This window comes from Mauremys reevesii, linkage group 1, assembly GCF_016161935.1.
Source record: "Mauremys reevesii isolate NIE-2019 linkage group 1, ASM1616193v1, whole genome shotgun sequence".
Classification (NCBI taxonomy): domain Eukaryota; kingdom Metazoa; phylum Chordata; order Testudines; family Geoemydidae; genus Mauremys; species Mauremys reevesii.
Window position 1 is genome coordinate 290,428,281 of NC_052623.1, and position 18,711 is coordinate 290,446,991.

An 18,711-nucleotide genomic window follows, 5' to 3' on the forward strand; every position below is an offset into this window, starting at 1 on the left:
CAGGAATAAACTGTAAGATTTCCAGGGAAAGAAAGTGTGTTGTGAATACATTTGTACAAATATTTGGCGTGAGTATTCACACCATAAGTGTTCACGTGATCAGCCTAAAAGCTCCTAAAAAGGCTTGGGAGTCAGCTAGTCAGGAAGCTGCGATAACAACATGTGACTTGGGTGACTAATCATAGAGAACAAACAACATATGGCATAATGAGCATAATTGACGCACGTCACATGTAATAATTCAGGAGCAGTCTCTGACCTGAAATGTGCCTGCATACAGGGCTGGTTTTATGAACTGCGGGGCCTGATTCAAATACCTGGTGCCGGTCCGGGGCTTCGGCGGCTTTTCGGTGGCGGGGGTCCGCTCCAGGTCTTCTGTGGCACCGAAGGACGCCCCCCCCCAGCCGAAATGCCACCAAAGACCTGGATCCCCACCCCTACCCCACGGGTGCCGGGTGAGTAAAAAAAAATTAAAAATTAAAAAGGTGCTTAAGGTGCGGGGCCCGATTCCCGCGAATTGGGGGAATCAGCCTAAAGCCAGCCCTGTCTGCATAAACTATGAGCTGAACAGTTTCAAATAATGCACAAATGAATAAATTAATTGTTGCAAATAGTTTCCTAGGTTTAATTATGTTCACACCCAACCAAAAAAAGAAACAACATCTCTTCAGACACTTTTTTCGCCCAATACTTTTTTTGAAAAAAGAGGGAAATATTCTTTTTTGTGCAGACCGTCCCTACTATAACTGGAAACGTCAAACTATATCACGTCCACAAAACAGTCCAAGACGTGCAAGCACAGCAGAACCAAGTGAGGAAGGTGGAGCATATAGGGAGCACTGAATTAATTTCTGCAGCAGTATTCATAGCCAGCCCTGGCAATGTAATAGTGTGAGAAAGCCAACAGTAGTGTATTCATAGCCAAGCCTGGCAATGTAATAATGTGAGAAAGCCAACAGCAGTGTCAAAAGTCTCTAACAATCGGGTGCAGTGTACATGAAGGTCATGGAGGAAACAGCTGGATGGCAGAGTGACCTACTGTGTTGACATGTGAAAATCCAGATTTATCTTGGAAATCTTAGCACTTATAGTGACTGAATATACAATGGAGATTATATATGTCAACCTCAGCGTCTTCCAGACATGACAAGAGAGGTTAGTGATCACCAGTGTTGCATTTGAAATGCCCTAAAAAGCAATGTTGAGCCTAGAATACAGCAGCCAAGGACAAATGTTAACCAGATGATTTATTCATATATTCCATTGTCTTTTACAGATATACATTCAACATTTTTTCCCTCAAAAATCAGTTGCCACATATCCAATTATATACCGTAAGCACACAAACTGTATACTGTATAAGCAGATTTCTCCTTCTCATTTGGAAACTTTGACTAGGTATTCATTACACTTTAAGTAAAAGACCTTTTATCTGATCACTGTTATAATGGAAACATTCTTAAAATACAGCACTGTATACCACAGAGCCATGTAGGAATATCATATGTTTGATTAATATGTTTGCTAACCAAGAAAATCAACCAAAGTACTATTGAGAACAGCACTCGAAAGTGGTCAAACTTTGGGACAGTGCCATCAGTAATGTGGAATTTACATCTACCCAAAGCAAACCTGAAGGGACATTAACCCTAATAACTCACTGAAAACATGTGCTTAGCTGCACATTGTAGCTAATGTGACTGAGGGTAGCCAAGGGAAAAGTGGGAGGCAGGGAGGAGTGGATCTCCCACTCAGCAATGTGAGAAAACATCATTCAATAATTTGAGGTTGGAATTTTGGTGTTTATTAGCAATGAGAACCTAAAGGTAGTTTTACTAACCACCACCATCTACCTGTGCCCCAAAATATTTTGACAAAAAGACCTCCCAAGACTGAGTTCAAATGTGAAAGGGAAATATATAGAGCTTTTGTTTTCAGGGTTTATTAATTTAATTTCTTCTGGGTTTATATTTTTTAGCTATTTTTTAGTTTAATATAGATGTCCAAAAGTCATGCGTTTTCGCGGTTGTCTCTACTCCTAACAGTATATACAAAATGTATATTGTATACATTACTCATTACAGTAGTACATACTATAATGAGCAATCTCTCTATAATGTTCCCATGTGTGCTTTAACATAGCACTGTTTCAAAAACCACTCTGTTAAAGCACACTAGGTAACTTTTAGTGCACACCAGCAGGGTCTACATGGACCAATTAATGCACAACATGTGAGTGCACTTTAGAAATCACACCCCTATAGTCTGCATTACTGCTCCTTGTAGAGGAGCCTTAGCTACAATTAACCATTTCTCGTGTTTTTCCAGCACTCAATGAATAAGCAACATTTTCTTTTTCTATTTTTTTCTTTGGGTGGGGGAGTATTGGGAGTATTTTATTGGTGTTTATAAGTTTAAACCTAAAACTAGAACGCTTACAAACATATCACAAGGTATAGAATAAAAGAAATGTGGGCCATATTTTCAGACTGGGGTGTGTAATGTTAGATTCTGAAAATCCTTTTTTAGTCACCTAAATGAAACTGGCCTGATTTTCAGACGTGCTGATCGCTCACATTTCCTACTGACTTCAACAGCTTTTCTCTCCAGTGTCCCCTGATTTCATCAGGAGCTCCAGGCACTCAGTGGACACTATAAAAAAACTGCAGAAGTCAGTGTGAAATTTGAGTTCTCAGCACTTCGGAGCATCCAGCTAGTTTTCTTTAGGTGCCCAATTAAGGATTTTGGAACCTAACTTTAGACTCAGTGTGACCATGTTGGCCTTAGCCTTCAAGGGCCGGATATTCAAAAGGCTCAACACCTAGCAGCTTTCACTGAGAACACAGGGAACTATTGTGTGCTGAGCTCTTCTGAAAAATTGGCCCTAGAAACATAAGAATTGTCATACTGGATCAGACCCATCATCCATCTAGTCTAGTATGTCTCCAATAGTGCTCAGCACCAGATTCTTCAGAGGGAGAGGCAAGGACCCCATAGAGCAGGCAGATGTGAGAGAATCTGCCCCTATGAAGCTCTCATAGGGTAAGCAGACAGCAAGTGTGAAAAATCAGGACGGGGGTGGGGGGTAATAGGCACCTATATAAGACAAAGCTCCAAATATCGGGACTGTCCCTATAAAAATCAGGACATCTGGTCACCTTAAGCTCTCATCCTAACCCCTCAGTGATTGGTTTAAACCCAGAAGTATGAGGTTTTATATCCCTTCCAAAACATTTGTTGACGTTAACTATTATAACTAAGTGGCTATTTTAACTTGCATGCTATTTTCTGAAAATAATATCCTTCAGAACTGAAACACTACTCCCATGGTAACCCATGAAAGCACAACATTAAAGAAAACATTCTTTACACTTCCTCAGTTAATCTAAAACTACTAAGCAGGAAGCTTCACATTTTAAAGCATATCAGATTAACATCATTGTAGTGTGTCAAAAGGCTTTACTAATAGTAATCTTCACATTGCAATCATTTGATGAAAAATGAAGCTGTTTCTGTTCAACAGGTGGGAATAATAATTCTCTGAATTTCCATAGAGCTTTTCTATAAAGCAACTGCCCACTTGTGTGAGGGGCAATGCTGGGTGCTACAGAGAACCCTATGACAGTTAGAAACTGAAGCACAGAGAAATTAGGGACATGCCCAAGATCCCACAGGAAGTCAGCTGGGAACAGAACTGAAATCTTCAGATTCCCAGTCCTGTGCTTTAGGCACAAAACCCTGCTTCTTAAGGCACTCTCAAACTAAGACAACAAAGTGCATACATTGTGTGTCTGCTACCACTGCAATAGCTATGATGATGTGCAAGTTTCCTTAAAATAAAAATGAAGCCATTATAGAAATTGGTTTAATCGCAGTGAAGTAATCAGTGTTCAGGAATCAGCAGTACTGATAAAGAGAGGAGTAAGCATGAAAATGCTGCTTGCTCTGTTCAGTTACATTACATGTTAATCCCTGGAACATGGTAGGTGAAGGAGCCACAAAACTATACACTACTGACAAGAAGGGATTCAACAGTAATGCTGTCCCCAAAACATAATATATTTTAAACTACTGCAATGAGATTAGGAATGACTAAAGACAAACATCTTAAAGTCTTAAAATCATGGCATCTGCCCCCAGACAAACATGTTTCATTTTGTTTTGCATCACAATGAAATCAGAGCAGGTTAAAGCTATCTGGAAGGGGGGCAGACAAGATGAGGCTATTTTAAAGAAGTGAAAAAACAGGTAACTTTTCATTAAGGATCTGTTTTTCTGGTTCAAAGTTTCTGCTGCAAGTCTAGCCAGATCTTTTGAAAATTGGACAGAACAATCAATGGGTTGTTTTTATTTTAAAGGCATCTCCCTTGGGGAGTAAGTGTGGGTGTGGGAGCCCTTTTTAACATTATAATATAACATGAAGCTGCCAAGTTTCAATATTTTCTTAAGCACTGTCATGTGATAGTTCTACTTATCTGGGTCTCAGCATGATTTTTATCACTGTGCGATATGACTCACCCTCACCAGAAGCTTGTCATGAAGGATCACTCCATTAGATATCATAAAATGTACATTTAAAAAAAGAATATATATTCAAACTCCAACAATGAGCTAAACACAGTTACAATACATGTTAGTATATTGGTTATAGAAAGTTATCATTTACATAAACTAGTTCCTATTTTACACATGCGTTCCACATCCAGCATGCTATTTGCTAAAGGCAGATATCAGACTTTGCATAAGTAAACCAACATTTTAAGAGTGCAATCTGCAGGTAAAGTTCAGAACTAACCTTACTATCCTCTGTCTCCTTGGTTTTTCCTTGAAGTGTTTTCTTGTCTCCAAAATCACAGGTTGACTTTAATGTAAGCTGACAAGAAAGCATTGAGCTCTCTGCCCCAGTAAGCTCCAAAGACTTTGATGAATACTGCTCTGACCCAGTCGTGCCAAGATTTGGTATCGGAAGGGCAGTATGAACAGGCTTTGACCCTACAGCTGGTTGTCTTAGCTTTGAGGCAACCCCAAGTACAGGCATGGCTTCTATAAAAGTATCTTCTTTCTGCCAAAGAAAATGCTTCTGACCTCAGTCTGGTAGACTCCAGCTTCAGTAATTCCAGAACAAATATTTTAAACAAAAGTAGCAGTCATCTTTAAAACAATACTACAACTTTCATGAAGAGGCAAAACTTTCCTTCATCTCTGTCTCTCTCTCACACACACTGCTTAGTCAGTGGCTGTGTAAGACTAAACACTCCTTTGGGGCGTGAACTTTTCTTGAAGGTAACTGACACAAAGCTGCCTGTCTGGGATTAAAAAACTCATAAATTTGCTTTTTCTTCTTTCTACAGCATTCCCATTCTGTGCGTTAAGTGAACGGATGGGGGTGGGGGGGTAGAGAGGAGGGGGTAGAAAAAGAAGAAATCTTCTTGTACTCCAACTGTCAAAACAGCACTGAGACCACAACACTGGAAACACAGACCTCTTCCTGACTACATAAATAACCAGCCCACATCTTAAAAAAAAAAAAAAAAAACTTAAAAAAAAAACAAAAAAAGGAACCTGAGTGGCAGCCAAAGCAAACAGCTGTTGGAAGAGTTTTTAGCCCGGAAATAATCTCTGAGATGAAGCTGTTTGTCTAATTCCTGCCTATTTTTCATCGCTGACAGCCATGAGCTACGTTGTTTCATTCCCTGTTCATCCCGTGAAATCAGGTTAAAATCGTGCAAGAGCGTGGCTAGCGACAGACACTGAATCATAGCATGGGTAACGTCTGCCTCTGCTGTGAAAAATACATACAACAAAGGGCAGGATATAGGAACATCACAAGCATTGTTACAAGATTTAGTCAACATAATATTTCAATTTTTTTTGTTTACATCATCTATTCAATTAACACTTCCCATTCTAAAAATGTTTAAAGCTCCATAAAATCCATGTCTAAAGTGTACTCTCAGTCCATTATTTCTAAAAAATACTCTATCTAACAATATCAAATCCTTTACACTTAGGAATGTAGCCAGACAGAACAAGCTACAAAATCAGTCACTGTGCACTATACATGTAGATAAGGGGGGGCATACAATATTACTGTATGCCCTGGTCAAATCTAGGTGTAGACAGAACTTAGCCTGGAAATCAATTATGGACACAGATTCATATCCACCATTGTCCATTAAAACACTCCTCGGCAGGAAGCACCATCTATTCTTTCTTAAAGTATGGGGAATTCTATGCACATTACTCAGAATAAAAGAATAACAGGCATAAATTCCCGCAAGCATCCATAGCAGGTGAGCCCCCTTAAAGTGTGACTAAGTGTGCTGAAAAAAGCATCTGAGTAAAAATGGTACCATCTGACTCAAACTCCTCGTGAGTCATATTTGTTGATATTATGGACAAAAAATATGTCTGCTAATTTTTATTACTCTTTCTCCAGAACTGACACTGTTATCGGAGGATGACCAGGATGCTATCCTGGCTGTAACACTGAAATTAGAATTATTAACAAAGCCCCAACTGCAGAATATTTATTACTAGTAATGATACTCGAGTCAGAAAAAAGACAGTTTGACTTTCAGATCTCAGGTTACATTTGTAGTGGTGACAGTTAGAAAAGACATTTTAAAAATTTTAAATTCAACAGATTTGAAAGAGAATAAATGTGGACTTACATTGCTCTTTTAGAGTTGCTTTTCAGAATACAACTGCACTTTATTTACATAGAAATATTTTCAATTTTTTTCTTCATTTACACAACAGCAGAATGATAAAATAGGGCAAAAAAGTCAACTCTGTCTCCTTCTTGTAGCCATCACCCTCCCTAGATTGTAGCAGGAGACCAAGGGGGAATTCCAGGTGACCCAAGGGTCCTCCTAGGGAGCCCATTTTGCAGTGGGTGGAACCCAACAAACCAAGCTCAGCTGGCTGGCATGGAGGAATGGCAAACCCATGGCAGTGCCCTCAATTTATCCCCTTTTGGGTGATACCACCACCAAGAGTGCCAGCAGGTGGCTAACAGGGTAAATAGCACAAGCCAATTTCCTTCTTTGCATCCGAAAGGGTCTGATACAGTTGTGTTGCAAAGAACATACAGGAAATGGGGTGTACATTTTTAACAGTGAGAGTAATTAACCATTGGAACAATTTACCAAGAGTCATGGTGGATTCTCCCACACTGACAATTTTTAAATCAAGATTGGATTTTTTCTAGGGCTATCGATTAATCACAGTTAACACACTCGATTAACTTAAAAAAATTAATTGTGATTAAAAAAAATAATTGCACTGTTAAACAATAGAAAACCAATTGAAATTTATTAAATATTTTGGATGTTTTTCTACTTTTTCAAATATATTGATTTCTATTGTAACACAGAACAAAAAATGTACAGTGCTCACATTATATTATTATTTTTATTACAAATATTTGCACTGTAAAAATGATAAACAAAAGAAATGGCATTTTTCAATTCACCTCATACAGATGCAATCTCTTTATCGTGAAAGTGTACATTACAAATGTAGATTTTTTTTCGTTACATAACTGCACTCAAAAACAAAACAATGTAAAACTTTAGCGCCTACAAGTCCACTCAGTCCTACTTTTTGTTCAGTCAATTGCTAAGATAAACAAGTTTGTTTACATTTACGAGAGATACTGCTGCCAGCTTCTTATTTACAATGTCACCTGAAAGTGAGAACAGGTGTCCACATGGCACTTTTGTAGCCAGCATTGCAAGGTATTTACGTGCCAGATACTAAACATTCGTATGCCCCTTCATGCTTCAGCCACCATTCCAGAGGACATGCTTCCATGCTGATGATGCTCGTTAAAAAAAGAATATGTTAATTAAATTTGTGACTGAACTCCTTGGGGGAGAATTGTATGTCTCCTGTTCTGTTTTACTCACAGTCTGCCATATGTATCATGTTATAGCAGTTTTCAATGATGACCCAGCACATGTTCATTTTAAAAACACTTTCACAGCAGATTTGACAAAACGCAAAAAAGGTGCCAATGTGAGATTTCTAAAAATAGCTACAGCATTCGACCCAATGTTTAAGAATCTCAAATGCCGTCCAAAATCGGAGAGGGAAGAGGTGTGGAGCATGCTTTCATAAGTCTTAAAGAGCAACACTCCAATGCAGAAACTACAGAACCCAAACCATAAAAAAAGAAAATGAACATGCGTCAACCTGCTCTGCTTTGGATTGTTACCAAGCAGAATCTGTCATCAGGGTGGTTGGTGCATGAAGGGATATATGAATCTTTAGCACATCTGGCACGTAAATATCTCGCGATGCTGGATACAACTGTGCCATGAGAATGCCTGTTCTCACTTTCAGGTGACATTGTAAACAAGACATGGGCAGCATTATCTCCTGCAAATTGCAACCAAACTTGTTTGTCTGAGCAATTGACTAAAGTAGGACTGAGTGTACTTGTAGGCGCTGAAGTTTTACATTGTTTTATTTTTGAATGCTGTTATTTTTTGTACATAATTCTACATTTGTAAGTTCAACTTTCATGATAAAGTGATTGCACTACAGTAACTTGTATTAGGTGAATTGAAATATACTATTTCTTTTGTTTTTTACAGTGCAAATATTTGTAATAAAAAAATATAAAGTGAGCACCATACATGTATTCTGTGTTATAACTGAAATCAATATTTTAAAATGTAGACAACATCCAAAAATATTTAAATAAATGGTATTCTATAATTGTTTAACAGTGCAATTAATCACAATTAATTTTTTAATCACGATTAATATTTTAATTGCTTGACAGCCCTAATGTTTTTCCCTAAAATATGTGCTCTAGGAATGATTTGGGGGAAGTTCTATGACCTGTGTTATATAAGAGATCAGACAAGATGATCACAGTGGTCCATTCTGGCCTTGGGGAATCTATGAATCTATACACTGCACCTCTCTGCTACAAGCAAGGGTGCTAGCAGAGTGTAACGTTCCAAGTCCTTGCATACAGCACAAAGGAGGAAGGCTCCTTGTGCTATCTATTGTCATCCTGCGACATCATAAAGGGAATGTATGTGTCAGGATTTGGGGATCTTTATACACAGCTGTTACAGTTAAAGCTGTAGACAAATAGACATGTGCGATCTGCCATTTTGCTGTTGTGAGGCAGATAATTCAGATGGGATTTTCAGAGCTTGGACTAAAGCACAGGGTGACGGGTTCCACCTCAAAGGTGTGAAGACAAAAAAACCCGCTGACGACTAATAGACAATGAATGAGACAAAGAACTGACTGGAATAATAGGATACTCTCCTAAAACAGCACATAACTATAATACATTCTTTCTTAAAATTATAATGTTGAGAAATAAATAAATTGAGTTACATATTTTGGCAATCTTGCTATTCCTCTCCTGAGGATGGTCATGGTGCCTGAACTCTCTTTCTGCAACCCACTTGCTTGACACAAAAACCCTAAAAGTAATCAGTAAGCAACCTACTACTACCTTAAAAAAAAAGTAATCAGTAAAGTATAGCTGACAGGCTTTGGAGGCAATGATCAGTACCAGTAATAGGTTATTATTTCAAAGTTTGTTTTAATAACATTATTGTTATTATTATTATGATGCTGCTGCCTAACTGCCTCAATCAGATTAAGGGCTCCACTGTGCTAGGTGCTTTACAAACAGAATAAAACCTTGAAGGGTTTATAATCTAATAAAGACAACATGCAGCAAGTGGGTGTAAAACAATTTGAAGGAATGAGGGAAGAAGACTGAGTAAAAGCTATGTATACAGCTATGTAGGCCCGCTATATAGACTGCAAGATAGTTACAAGTCAGTTCATTTTAAAAAAATTCTAAATCAGAGATAAACAAACAAGCAAATAAGATAAATATCTGAAGTCCCTACTGGCCATCTTCCTAGCTTCTATTCTTCACAGCTTCCTACAGACTTCACAGTGGATGTGGGCCTTGAGAAGGGATATGAAAGAATAAAGAGTAGGCTTTGCAGGCTAGCTGGGGGAGGGTGTTACAGGTGTACAGGCATAGGAGAAAGTGCTTGTGTGCAAAGTGGACAAACAGGGTTATAGAAGCTAGCATTGCTGGTGGAGCTGAATGGGCAGGAGGCAACACAATAAGAAACGAAATGGTACGCGCGGCAGGGTTAGCTGGTGAAGGACTTTAAAAATAAGGAACAAAAGCTTGTATTTGACCAAGTTGAGAAAAGAGAGAGCAGGAATTCAAGAGGGGAGTGACATGGTTAGGCAATGGGCGAGAAAGACATTCGTAGCCGCAGTGCTCTGAATGGACCTGAGGGGAACAAGGTGGATGTCAGGAAAGACAGAGAGGGAAGGAGGTTGCTATAAACAAGAGAAGAGGTGAAAAAGGCTTGGATGAAAGATTTAGTGGTATCGACAGCGAGAAATAGACATATCTTAGAGATATTATGGAGAAAGAAGTGCCAGGACTTGAATACAATCTATATCTATGCATCTCATAACAGGAGTCAAAGATGACCCCAGGTTACGAAGCTGAGTGACGTGATGGATGATAATGTTGTCAACAAGATGGAGAAAGTGGTGAGTAGAGAGGACTATTCTTCGGTGAATTGTATAGTACTAAGCACATTAAACTTAACAAATAATAATTATTAACCATAACAATCTGTTTATACAGCAGTTGTCTAAAAGCACAAAATAATTAACAGGCTAATCACATATTTACAGTTCATGTCACCCTCAAAATGGAATAGTGTACATACAGTATAAGCATTACCAGGTCAGAGAATAGTCGTCATATCTACTTCTTTGAATAGAAGAGTAAACAAATGTGTGAAATCCGAGTAATCTCATCTATAAACTGTAGTAACTTTTGGGGTGGATTTCCTATCCCACTCCTAAATAAACGAGAAAAAAAAAGATTTCATGGGCAAAACACATTTAAAAGTCCAGTGTTTGCTATGACGTAGGAAATCCAGGTCCAGAAACAACATTTTCCCAGGTTGGTTTGTTAGGCCAGAACTGCTAGGCATCATGCTTTTATACCCTCCCAAAGACTGATGACAGTGCAGTGTTGATGGAACAATCTGGAAAAGAGGCTGGTGGTAAGGTGATAGCAGTTGTTGCAAAAATATGCAAGACAGTGGGAGGGAGGTCAGGAGATAATACAGAGGGGCAGATCCATGTCAAAATGAAGGAGATGAAAGCCTTCCAGTTCCTACAGGTTTGGTTAATATTTTATTCATTGTGATTGGAACATGCCCTTTGTAGTAAATAGAACAAATGAGAGGTGCTGCTCAGGTGCATGAATCTTGAGCAAAATATACAAATCTTAGAAGGTCTTGGGGTCTCGGTGGCTGGTGCCTTTTTCTTTCTGGACCTCAGCACACAGCAGGTATGCAGCTAAAATCTCCGAATTATCATAGTTTGGGAAAGCATCCTTGGAAATCTTTAAAAAACAATAGCATTTATGCCAAAACAGCAGATGCTGCAGTTTTTCAAAGATAGCATGATACTTTAATAGAAAAAAACAGGACAAATTACATTAGGATTAAGATCCTGAACTCAAAATGAACATGTAGGAAGAGACAGTCCCTGCCCCCACAGGACCTGCATTCTAATGGTAGACCTGATGCAACAGCAATAGGTGGCGAAATAGGAGGATGGGCAGATGAGGGCAATGAAAATTCAGTCACAGAGTTATATAACAGTAATATAGCTTGCTACAAAATACGTTCCCTGATATGTACAAAACTGCCCCCAAGCCACTAAAATCCCTTTCCAAGGCAAAATACCCCTTTCCTTGTCCCCATCATTTGCTCATGCTATCCAACCCTCTCCACCACTATCCAATCCTCTTCTCCTCCCTGCTCAACCGCTGGCAAGTCATCCTTCCAACATTCCACACCTCTGCCAGACAATCCACCACAGTATAAGACTCCAGCAGAAGTCTCCTTTCCCTCCATATAAATTCTGACATCAGACACTTCTAGGGCTGTGAAGGCTGCTCCTATTCTCCACCCCCAAACATTTGTCAAACTGAATGCAGGAATAAACAGCTGGCAATGTCTCTCAGACCACAGGAAGAGGCAAGGAGGAGGACACCTGCCCCAAGTGGTGCCAAGAGATTTACTTGATCCCGCTGCTGTGTAATCTGTGTTAGAGAAGTTGTTGCATGTTACCAGGGTCAAAACAGCTAAATGTCTGGGGTCCAGAAGCTGTAAAGCTCTAGGTTTTGTTTCTCCCCCACTTTGCCCCACTAGTACAACAGCTCTGGCTATTGCTGGTACAATTGCTGGCTCCAACTGGGCTAGTCCCACTCCTGAAAATGTTTTGGATATGTTAACTGTTTTGTGCACGCTGTTATAGCAAAAGCTCACCCTTTCCTCCTGCTATAAACAGCTGGATAAATATAGTTGTGGGAATCAATTTTAATATTTAAAAAGGCAACAGATAATATTAATGTATTAAAAGTGTTATTATCATCACTTATGTAATAATTCCAAGTAAACTGGGCTCAGATTTTTAAGTAGTGCCAAGTTGTGGTAATGAGTTTATGACGAGTTAAACTCATGAAAAGCCTCTAGCTGGTGTGTAAAAAGAAGTCTGGTTAGTCAGACAATGATAAGATTCAATTGTTCAGTCTTTGAGTTAAAATGCTACGATGATAACAAAATAATCCTATTGTATTTCATTCAAAACAAATGTGGATTAATTTTGCTAAACAAAGGGCAACATACAAAATGGATTGATTATTTGTAACAACCAGATCCTGATTGCAATGCTACTAAATTCAAAAGATTTGATTGTCTTCCATAACAGTCGGGGACCTAAAGTAATATACAATCCAAACCATAGCTACAGCCACAGAAAAAGGTGCATCCTGCTTCCTAAAGGAAATCCTTCTGCTTTGTCAGTGTACTGGGAGAAGGAAATTTTTCAAGAGGGACATTTGTCATGCAGGGGTACTATGTTATCCTATGAGCAATTTGACCCTTAAGACGCAACTGGGAGTTTTGGGTTTTATTACGTTCATTGGTGTGAAGGAGAAAGGTCATAGCCTTTTCTTTCTTTATTCAGACTTTGCACCTTTTAACTGAGGATTTCAAAACCCTTTACACATAATTTAGCATCACATCATCTCTGGGAGGTAGGTCAAATACTAAAATATTAATTTTTCAAGAGGAATCATCATGAGGATAAGTGACTTTCCCAAGGCTATATAGTGAGTCAGTGGATTGGTGCCCTTTTGCTGGAGTGTTTCAGGCTTTCAGGTTAATAGAAACACACACAAGTTAAAATATTCCCATAACTGATCATTATTTCTCTGATGATGGGCACTGCATTTAATCATTTAAGTGTTTGGTCTAAAATAATCAGGATTAAACACAATATGATTGGGAAACAAACAAAACTGCTGCAATATTGAACAAGGGCTAATAGTAATTGCATACACACTGACCTATTGACTAGACTAGACCATATGAACAGCTGGTAATGCTTAATGAAAGCAGAAGTTTCTCTTTTCAGGAGGAGGAAACGAAAAAAAAATGGAAAAACCATTTCTTCCTTACTAAGCAGATGGAGCAAATGATAAATGCTGAAAATTCTGAAACCTGCTGGTATTGCAACTAGTGATGAGCAAACCTCAAGAGATCTTCGAAATTCAGTTTGGATTAGCTGGTCTGAATGATTATTCAAAACCTATCCTAAATTTTGGTTCTTCCTTCTCTGTCGTCTTCCCCTTTGATTGCTCTTTGAGCCATTGTCTCACAGGTCTTTTGCCTGACCTTTAGCAGGAATACTGGCCTCTCTAACATCCTTTCCCGGACTTTCAACAAATATCCTCTACCCTTTATCCCTTTTCTGTCATTCCCAAACGGCTCTCTACCTATGAAAGGGTCTCCCAGTTCTTGTGTCATCTTTCCAGGGCTTTGCATGGCTGCTAATTTCAAAACTTGCTTACTCTAGATCAGAGATGTCCTAGAATATATAACCCTATATAACATTTCTAGGCCTTAAGAGATTCTAACAAATTTCAGCTGAAATATGAAGCTTCTTAAGAAGTCTAAAAAGGAAAGAAAGTCATCACTCATTCTTTTAAAACTTTAAAATAAGTTTGAATTTGATTTTGGACTGACGTTCAAACTTTTTATTCCCCCTATAAATGGTATGGTCCCTATTTCTTCCCCTATCATCATTGTTCCCAGGAAAGGTTTCCCTACACCAAAGATTGCTAATGAAAGTAACTATAAATCCTAAAAACACCTACCTCACTTATTTTGTAATACTAAGGAAATGTTTAAACTCTTAATTAGCTGGGCAAGAACCTAGTAATATCTAGAAGGTTAATCAAAGCAATGCTTTGTGTCAGCACGTGTGAATTATTCAAAATTTTGATCCAAATTTTCTTCACAAAATAAACTTACTGCGAAATTCTCTAATGAACTGTAAAAATGACCTATCACCTTAAAGGAATGGAGACTAAACAGGAATTTGTTGATTATCTGCCATCAAGTAGCTGGCAGAGTGGTAAACTCATGCTTTCATCTGTTGGAAAGGGAACCTTTGCTCCTAAGAATACTGGCTCAAATCTACTTGCTGCTGATCAACTTTTGTTCTTGTGAGTTGGGTAGAGAATTTCAAAATCACAGCTATGCTGGCATTCACTTCTGGACTGAAGTAAAAAAACCCTCCTCCATAAGGTTCCCATTGGTCTTTTTAAAAAAGCAGAAACATCTGTTACAGTCATGAGCAAACTCTTGGCCAAGTTTGGCAACAACAGTGAGAGAGACTTTGAAGTCAATCAGCTCTGCTATCACCAGCAGATATCCCTATAGTCTATGGAAATTACTGCATAGAGAGTTTGGGAGATATGGAGAAAACTTGCACTGCCAAAAGTGTATATAAAGAACAGCCAGAAACATATTTTACTTAGTGAAAATGGGTTGTGTTGAGAGTTTAGTATAATTGGTGTTCACACAAAACATATAGGATACTGCATAAAAATAAATATGTCTAGACATTTAGGGCGAGATTTTAATATTAGGCCCTGAACAAGGGGTAGTGGGTGAGCCACACTTTGAGTCACAATCTACCTCTTGCTTTCTTCATATTCCAGGGAGTGGCCATTTGCTGCTGGTCTATATCAGCAACAAATTATAACTCCCTCTGCACCAGCACAGCAGCCCAGGTTCCACCCATTTTTCATCCATTCCCATGAACCAGGTCTAGAGAGGGAGTAAGCAGACACACAGCAACTGCTTACTCCTATATACCTGGATCCAATGTATAGCTAGCCCATATAGATTAAAGGAGTAGGAACCCTCATTATATCTCATCTGTGTGGGCATGTAGTCACATTTACTGCATGTCTTCATTTCAGTCCAACTAATTCTGTTACCAAATAAACCTTCCTCCAATATTATGTTCTTTTTTAAAATTGCTATTTTAAAAAAAAGCCCTATCCTTTATCTCTTGTGTTCCACACTGACTGAAGGGTCATATTGGCATTTAACCTGCAGCACTTCCTGATAAATGCAGGCACAGTTCAGTTTAGAACAGCAAAACCATCACCTCAGTGTCTGCAAATGAGCTGCCCTGTGCCATCTGCAAAGGGCTGTCCTGTTCTGAACAGAATTACTAATGCTTAAATGAGGTCCTAGACATCTAATGGGCTTTAATGCTCAGGCACATTTAGGCTATATTTTCACTACAAAAGTAGGTGTGGTTTTTTTCACTGAGATAGCTAACTCGATATATCTATTTTAACATACAAACCTAGCGGAGATCAGGAACTGTAGTTAGTAAAGTTCAATGTTACACCCCCGATCTGGGGTTGTCTTTAACTGCCTACATGGAGATAAAAACTATAGTAGCTTGTCTCCACTACAATTGTACATCAAGGCAGTTCTCTCAAGTTAGCTATCTCTGTGTAACAACACATTTGTTTTTTGCAGTGAGGACAAAGCAAAGTAAATAAGCAGACTAAAGCTTTGCCCTCACTGCAAAACATAAGTGCGTTTTTACACTGAGATGGCTAACTTAACTCACAAAACTGTAGGGGGGAAAAACAGTTTAAAAAAGTCTAGTGTGTCATGAACTGTCCAGGAAAAAGCTCAACCATGTTCTTGCTCCTGAGTGAATGAGCTCTATTTAACCCTCCTCTATCTCAAGTAAAAATAAGCCTAGTACATATACTGTGAATATCAGCTGCCTGACTGTATCTTCTATCTACATGTGAATATTTCCTACAATTAGTCCTGAAAGTGTGTGTTTTATACCATTTTGTTGTGTTTCTGGAATGCATTCTGGAATGTTGGCAACAACAGTTTGCATGATTCTATATGTCCCCATCAAAATAAGATGTTTTAGTCTCAAACTTCCCAATTAAAAAAAAAAGCATTTTGTTCTATAGGTGGCAAGAACATGCTAAAGTTTATCATTACCAAACACCTTACTTCTATTTTAGACAGCTGCCTTGTGTCAATCATAATAGAAGCTGAAATAGTCATCAAATAGCAGGTTTTCAGTAAGAAGCTCAACAAATTTCTTCTCTCTTGCCATCTATATACATGTGCACGCACACACACATATATAATATGTTTACAATTCATGATTGATCTCTTGGCAATTCACCTGGTTTGTTTTTATCTTTCACAAAAAAAGAGAGCCCTCAGGAGCACACAGCTGTCAGAAATAAGTTCAGATCCTGCAGATGTTAGTTGCTTCCTTCCTGCTGCACAGCATACTGTTTATATTACCTTACTGATGTAGCATGCACAAAAAAGGAGACATTATTACATTGGACTTACCTTCAAGCCCAAGAAAAGTGTTACATGGGAGACAAATGGTAAAACTTCTCCACCAGCTTGCATCCATCAGCTAAGCTTTTAGAACAGGAACACATAACAAACATATGGCAGCCATAAAGGCAACATCAACGTGCACAAATTTGAAAAAAATAAGCAGCCAAAATAATAATCTTTTTCACCTACAGCATGGTAAGATGAACCATGAACAAAGCATGAAGATATCAAAACCAGAAGGAAGATGAAGTGGCCAGTTAGTGAGAGCATATGGCAAAAGTGATAGTAACTGTTCTCTGAAGATCAACTAATGCAAATGTATAGCCACCACTGAAGACATTAACAATGGTACATTGTTAGCAGTGAAGAAAGCAGGTTACATGAGGTAGCTGACAGTATCACTGTTAGAGACTCATGGCATCGCAGTCAACAACACAGTTGTTTCATTTGGAAAGAGTGATGGTGATTGCTGGTTAAGCTGAATCAAGTTAAACTTTATTAAACCCTGTGCACTGCTTTGTTTATGTTGCTGAGTTGCTTCCAGCCTAAATTCCCGTGTCTCTGTTTCATTGGTAATCTGTCAATAAAAGTCCCTGGGCCCTCTGACTCCAGTTCCACTGATCATGATACATTTTCCCTATTTTAAAAACATTTTAATATCAACATTAAAAACAGATAATTGATGCCCAGATGCTCACCCCGGGTCCCTTTGTCTCAAGGTTGCTACCAAGTTGGAGTCTCATCTTTATTACAGATTCAGCTGGTTATGTAGTCTTTGAGAGAGTTTGGTCTCCTCAACAGGTCACCACACCTGGAGTGACCTCTCTGTGTCTCCCTGGCACCTGTTGCTGAATCTAGCAAACTCTCTTTCTGTCAATTTCTTCCCTTTTTGTGCAGTTGGCCTCCTCTCTGCCTCTCCACACTGTGATGATCTCTGTAGGTTCTCTTTGGATATTGTGTCTGCTGGCTCCTAAGCATCTCCTATTCCTTTAGATCACTTGCATTCTTGTGCAGTCACCAGTATGAACTGAATGTCACTGCACATGGAGTGAACTTGAAATTGTATTTAGCTAATAGAACTTGGTAACTAGCTATACAAAATTAGAGACCTGCCAAGGAGAAGACCTTCCTACCTATGAGGCCAAGTGTCTTTGGGCCCTTTTCTGCCGGGATAGATTTTTGGTAGTATGACCAAGTTTTTTCTGTAGTTGCCTGCATCACCAATGACTTAGGGGCAGGGTGGAAAAATATGAAGTCAGCCCCTTTGGCAGGAACAAAGTAACACCTCTTGTGTCTCTTTGGTGTAGTGGCACAAGATGCTGGTGTATGCCAGAAGGAAGGTGCCTCCCCCAGCCCCCCGGCAAGGGAATCTGTACCAGATCTCCCTGAGGGTGGGGAGTTCATATCCAAAGGAATGGTAAATGCTGTTGGGGCTCCTGTGCCTTCTCAGAGAAATTGGTGCAGCTATCTCCTCTGACTCCTCCAATTACAAGGAAGGTTCTGTTGGTAGTAGTGGTACCATCGGTACCAGGGCATTCCTGTCTGTTGGGTGGGGATGAAGCTGCTTCTAGGACATGGATAATGATTCCTCCTATGGGGTAAGGATGTCTCTCAGGAGTGCAGGGTCAAAAAGGAATGGAAACTGAATGTAGAGAAATAATACATCCTCTGGTGTTACAAAGGTCTCTGTTCCAGAAGAAGTCCCAGAAGAAACGCTTGAAGGACCTGGCTCATCTTTCGCAGTCGGTCAATCTTTCAATAAATGAGGCAATACCAACAGTGCAGTCTGGACCTGCATTCTTAGATGGGACTGGGGAGCTTCTATCTTTCTGTTTTGGGCATGCCATCACTGCTGGTTCCCTCTTTTTTCATGCCTTGCCCTCCAGCCTAGGGGCCTTCAGCAGAGCCAGTACAGTGGGTT

The 18,711-nt window shown here is 39.2% G+C and overlaps 1 protein-coding gene and 1 long non-coding RNA gene across 2 annotated transcripts in view; one reads left to right on the plus strand and one right to left on the minus strand.

Annotated features, from left to right (window-relative positions):
* NAV3 (neuron navigator 3) overlaps nt 1–18,711 on the minus strand; it is an 862,925-nt gene that overhangs the window by 360,483 nt on the left and 483,731 nt on the right. The window lies entirely within an intron of this gene.
* Nucleotides 9,095–17,098, plus strand: LOC120380311. The gene is made up of 3 exons (XR_005587703.1): nt 9,095–9,214; nt 10,488–10,563; nt 16,982–17,098. It is a non-coding gene; the product is annotated as an uncharacterized LOC120380311 (long non-coding RNA).